The 5,690-nt window shown below is 36.8% G+C and overlaps 1 non-coding gene across 1 annotated transcript; it reads left to right on the top strand.

Moving 5' to 3' along the window:
* Positions 1 to 1,182: 1,182 nt before the first annotated feature.
* Positions 1,183 to 1,290, top strand: LOC148571129 (small nucleolar RNA R71). The gene has a single exon (XR_015908557.1). It is a non-coding gene; the product is annotated as a small nucleolar RNA R71 (small nucleolar RNA).
* Positions 1,291 to 5,690: the final 4,400 nt, after the last annotated feature.

The raw sequence follows: 5,690 nt of genomic DNA, 5'->3' as shown, positions 1-5,690 counted from the left end.
TGAACCGAGGTCACACAGAGCCTTGAAGATCATAGTGCCTATGGTACAAGGTATTACGAACTTTCCAGGATCCTGTTTCTTCTGAGGCAATGTCAGTTGATCCATATCACTTAGTTCATTGGTGAACAAGGGAGGTTCATCTTCCCAAGTTTCAATGCCAAATAATTTGGCATTGAGCTTCATGATTGCACCAAGGTACTTGGTGACTTGCTCCTCAGTGACATCCTCATTCTCTTCAGAAGAGGAATACTCATCAGAGCTCATGAATGGCATAAGGAGGTTTAATGGAATCTCTATGGTCTCTAGTTGAGCCTCAGATTCTTTTGGTTCCTCAGAGGGAAGCTCCTTATTGATCACTGGATGTCCCAGGAGGTCTTCCTCCTTGGGATTCACGTCCTCTCCTTCCTTCACAGGTTCGGCCATGGTGATTAATTCAATGTCCTTGCACTCTCCTTTTGGATTTTCTTCTGTATTGCTTGGGAGAGTACTAGGAGGGATTTCAGTGATCCTTTTACTCAGCAGGCCCACTTGTGCTTCCAAATTTCTAATGGAAGACCTTGTTTTATTCATGAAACTTACAGTGGCCTTAGATAGATCAGAGACTAAGTTTGCTAAATTAGAGGTATTTTGTTCAGAGTTCTCTGTCTGTTGCTGAGTGGACGATGGAAAAGGTTTACTATTGTTAAACCTGTTTCTTCCACCATTATTAAAGCCTTGTTGAGGCTTTTGATCCTTACATGAGAAATTTGGATGATTTCTCCATGATGGGTTATAGGTGTTTCCATAAGGTTCACCCATATAATTTACCTCTGCTATTGCAGGGTTTTCAGGATCATAAGCTTCTTCTTCAGAAGATGCCTCTTGAGTACTGTTGGATGCAGCTTGTATTCCATTCAGACTCTGAGAAATCATATTGACTTGCTGAGTCAATATTTTATTCTGAGCCAATATGGCATTCAGAGTATCAATTTCAAGAACTCCTTTCTTCATAGGCATCCCATTACTTACAGGATTCCTCTCAGAAGTGTACATGAACTGATTATTAGCAACCATGTCAATGAGTTCTTGAGCTTCTGCAGGCGTTTTCTTTAGGTGAATGGATCCACCTGCAGAAGTGTCCAATGACATCTTTGATAGCTCAGATAAACCATCATAGAATATATCCAGGATGGTCCATTCTGAAAGCATGTCAGAAGGATACTTTTTGGTCAGTTGCTTGTATCTCTCCCAAGCTTCATAGAGGGATTCACCTTCCTTCTGTCTGAAGGTTAGAACATCCACTCTAAGCTTGCTCAGCTTTTGAGGAGGAAAGAACTTGGCTAAGAAAGCCGTGACCAGCTTATCCCAAGAGTTCAGGCTGTCTTTGGGTTGAGAGTCCAACCATATTCTAGCTCTGTCTCTTACAGCAAAAGGGAAAAGCATGAGCCTGTAGACTTCAGGATCTACTCCATTATTCTTAACAGTATCACAGATCTGCAAGAATTCAGTTAAGAACTGAAAAAGATCTTCAGATGGAAGTCCATGAAACTTGCAGTTCTGCTGCATCAGAGAAACTAGCTGAGGTTTCAGCTCAAAATTGTTTGCTTCGATGGTAGGGATGGAGATGCTTCTTCCATGTAAATTGGAATTTGGTGCAGTAAAGTCACCAAGCATCCTCCTTGCATTATTGTTGTTGGGTTCGGCTGCCATCTCCTTTACTTGTTCGAAATTTTCAATAAGGTTGTCTCTGGATTGTTGTAATTTAGCTTCTTTTAGTTTCCTCTTCAGAGTCCTTTCAGGTTCTGGATCAGCTTCAACAAGAATGCCTTTTTCCTTGTTCCTGCTCATAAGAAAGAGAAGAGAACAAGAAAAGAAGAGAAATCCTCTATGTCACAGTAAAGAGGTTCCTTATTGTTAGTAGAAGAAGAAAAGGAATAGGGGTGAAGAAGAATGAAGAATTCAAACACAAGGGTAAGGATAGGAGCAGTGATGTGAGATGAAGAGAAGTGTTAGTAGATGAATAAATAATTAGAAGGAGATGAGGGAGAAGGATTTTCGAAAATTATTTTTGAAAAAGGGTTAGTGATTTTTGAAATTTTAAAATCAAAAGTTAAAATAATTAGTTAATTTAAAAAGAAATTTTGAAAAAGAGGAGAGATATTTTCGAAAATTAGAGAGAGAGAGAGTTAGTTAGGTAGTTTTGAAAAAGATAAGAAACAAACAAAAAGTTAGTTAGTTAGTTGAAACAAATTTTGAAAAGATAAGGAGTTAGGAAGTTAGAAAAGATATTTTGAAATCAAGTTTTTGAAAAAGATATGATAAGAAGATATTTTTGAAAAGATATGATTGAAATTAGTTTTGAAAAAGGTTTGATTTTTAAAATCACAATTAATGACTTGATTCACAAGAAATCACAAGATATGATTCTAGAACTTAAAGTTTGAATCTTTCTTAACAAGTAAGTAACAAACTTGAAATTTTTGAATCAAAACATTAATTGATGATGTTATTTTCGAAAATTATGAGATAAAATTAAGAAAAAGATTTTTAAAAAATATTTTTAAAATTTTCGAAAATAAATAAGAAAAATGAAAAAGATTTGATTTTTTGAAAAAGATTTTGAAAAAGATAAGATTTTTAAATTGAAAATTTGATTTGACTCATAAAAACAACTAGATTTTAAAAAGTTTTGAAAAAGTCAACTCAAATTTTCGAAATTTATGACTGAAAAAGGGAAAGATATTTTTTTTATTTTTGAATTTTTTTATGATGAGAGAGAAAAACAACAAAATGATGCAATGCATGAAAATTTTTAGATCAAAACAATGAATGCATGCAAGAATGCTATGAATGTTAAGATGAACACCAAGAACACTTTAAATGTCAAGATGAACACCAAGAACATATTTTTGAAAATTTTTATATGCAAAGAAAACATGCAAGACACCAAACTTAGAAATCTTTCATGTTTAGACTCTATGGATGCAAGAATGCATATGAAAAACAAGAAAAGATGCAAAACAAGAAAACATCAAGATCAAACAAGAAGACTTACCAAGAACAACTTGAAGATCATGAAGAACACTATGAATGCATGAATTTTTGAAAAATACAAGATGAATATGCAATTGATACCAAACTTTCAACTTGACTCAAGACTCAAACAAGAAACATGAAATATTTTTGAATTTTATGATTTTATGATTTTTTTGTATTTTCTTTTAATTAAATTTTTTTTTCGAAAATCATTTTAAAAAAGAAAAATAAGGATTCCAAAATTTTTAATATGAATTCCAGGAATCTTATGCTCTTTAGTCTAAAGATCCAATCAAAGGGTCAGGCATGGCTTAATAGCCAGTCAAGCTTTAGTATGTAACTAAGACATGACACGCCTAACATGCCCTATCCAGAAGAATTAGACATGGCTTTACAGCCAGCCAGGCTTCAACATGCTTCATGAAACACTAGAATTCATTCTTAAAAATTCTGAAGAAAAAATATATTTTTGAAAACATTTTTATTTAAAATTTTTTTTTTCGAAAACAAAGGAGAAATTTTTGAAAGATTTTTAAAAACTTTTTTAAAATAAAACAAAAAGAAAATTACCTAATCTGAGCAACAAGATGAACCGTCAGTTGTCCAAACTCAAACAATCCCCGGCAATGGCGCCAAAAACTTGATGCACGAAATTGTGATCTCTGGTAATGGCTCCAAAGACTTGGTGCTCTAATCTTAATTCATAATCTATCACAACTTCGATACAACTAACCAGCAAGTGCACTGGGTCGTCCAAGTAATAAACCTTACGTGAGTAAGGGTCGATCCCAAGGAGATTGTTGGTATGAAGCAAGCTATGGTCATCTTGTAAATCTCAGTCAGGAAGATATAAAATAGTTATGGAGTTTTCGAAAATTGAGAAGAAAACAAGGATAGAAATACTTATGTAGATCATTGGTGAGAATTTCAGATAAGCGTGTAGAGATGCTTTCGTTCCTCTGAACCTCTGCTTTCCTGCTGTCTTCATCCAATCAGTCTTACTCCTTTCTATGGCTGGCTTTATGTAAGGATATCACCTTCGTCAATGGCTACTTTTGATCCTCTCTGGAAAATGGTCCGATGCGCTGTCACTGCATGGCTAATCGTCTGGAGGCATCACCCTTGCCAATGGCTGCATCCCATCCTCTTGTGAAAATGGTCCAGATGCTCTGTCACAGTACGGCTAATCATCTGAGGTTCTCGATCATGCTGGAATAGGATTCACCCTCCTTTTGCGTCTGTCACTACCCCCAGCAATCGCAAGTTTGAAGTACGTCACAGTCATTCAATCCCAGAGTCCTACTCGGAATAGCACAGACAAGGTTTAGACTTTCCGGACTCTCATGAATGCCGCCATCAATCTAGCTTATACCACGAAGATTCTGTTAAGAGATCCAAGAGATACTCATTCAATCTAAGGTAGAACGGAAGTGGTTGTCAGGCACGCGTTCATAGGGAATGATGATGATTGTCACGTTCATCACATTCAAGTTGAAGTGCGAATGAATATCTTAGAAGCGGAATAAGTTGAATTGAATAGAAAAACAGTAGTACTTTGCATTAATCTTTGAGGAACAGCAGAGCTCCACACCTTAATCTATGGAGTGTAGAAACTCTACCGTTGAAAATACATAAGTAAAAGGTTCAGGCATGGCCGAATGGCCAGCCCCTCTGATCTAAGAACCAGGCGCCAAAGATGATCCGAAGATGTTCAAATACAATAATAAGAAGTCCTATTTACAATAAACTAGCTACTAGGGTTTACAGAAGTAAGTAATTGATGCATAAATCTACTTCCGGGGCCCACTTGGTGTGTGCATGGGCTGAGCTTGAAGTCTACACGTGGAGAGGTCATTCTTGGAGTTGAATGCCAGCTTTTGTGCCATTTTGGGCGTTGAACTCCACTTTGCAACTTGTTTCTGGCGCTGGACGCCAGAATTGGGCAGAGAGCTGGCGTTGAATGCCAGTTTGCGTCGTCTAAACTTGAGCAAAGTATGGACTATTATATATTGGTGGAAAGCCCTGGATGTCTACTTTCCAACGCAAGTAGAAGCGCGCCATTTTGAGTTCTGTAGCTCCATAAAATCCATTTTGAGTGCAGGGAGGTCAGAATCCAACAGCATCAGTAGTCCTTCTTCAACCTCTAAATCTGATTTTTGCTCAAGTCCCTCAATTTCAGCCAGAAAATACCTGAAATCACAGAAAAACACACAAACTCATAGTAAAGTCCAGAAATGTGAATTTAACATAAAAACTAATGAAAACATCCCTAAAAGTAACTAGATTCTACTAAAAACATACTAAAAACAATGCCAAAAAGTGTATAAATTATCCGCTCATCATGGCGCAAAACACCAGGCTCGGCGTTTAGCGTCGATAGTTTCTAATTCTGGGCATGAATTACGACATCTCCTATGCTAAATGCCAGCATTGGCGTTTAGCGCAAGCTCAGTAGAGAGCTTGCACGTGGTACGAGGCATTTAGCGCCACACGCTCAGTAGTGGCGTTTAACGCCAGCTTGGCAGCAACAAATTTCTTCCTTCTTCTTCTGCACAAACTCTGCCAAACTTGCCCGGATTTTTCCTGAAATAAATAAAGCCTTAATCTACAATGCGACTCAAAGTAGCATTCAAAAAGGCTTCAAACACTAAAAACTCAATAAATTCATATCCAAA

Source organism: Arachis ipaensis, chromosome B3, assembly GCF_059453495.1.
Source record: "Arachis ipaensis isolate K30076 ecotype BB chromosome B3, ASM5945349v1, whole genome shotgun sequence".
Taxonomy (NCBI): Eukaryota; Viridiplantae; Streptophyta; class Magnoliopsida; order Fabales; family Fabaceae; genus Arachis; species Arachis ipaensis.
Note: the sequence above shows the minus strand (reverse complement) of the source record. Positions and strands in the feature narration are given on the sequence as shown.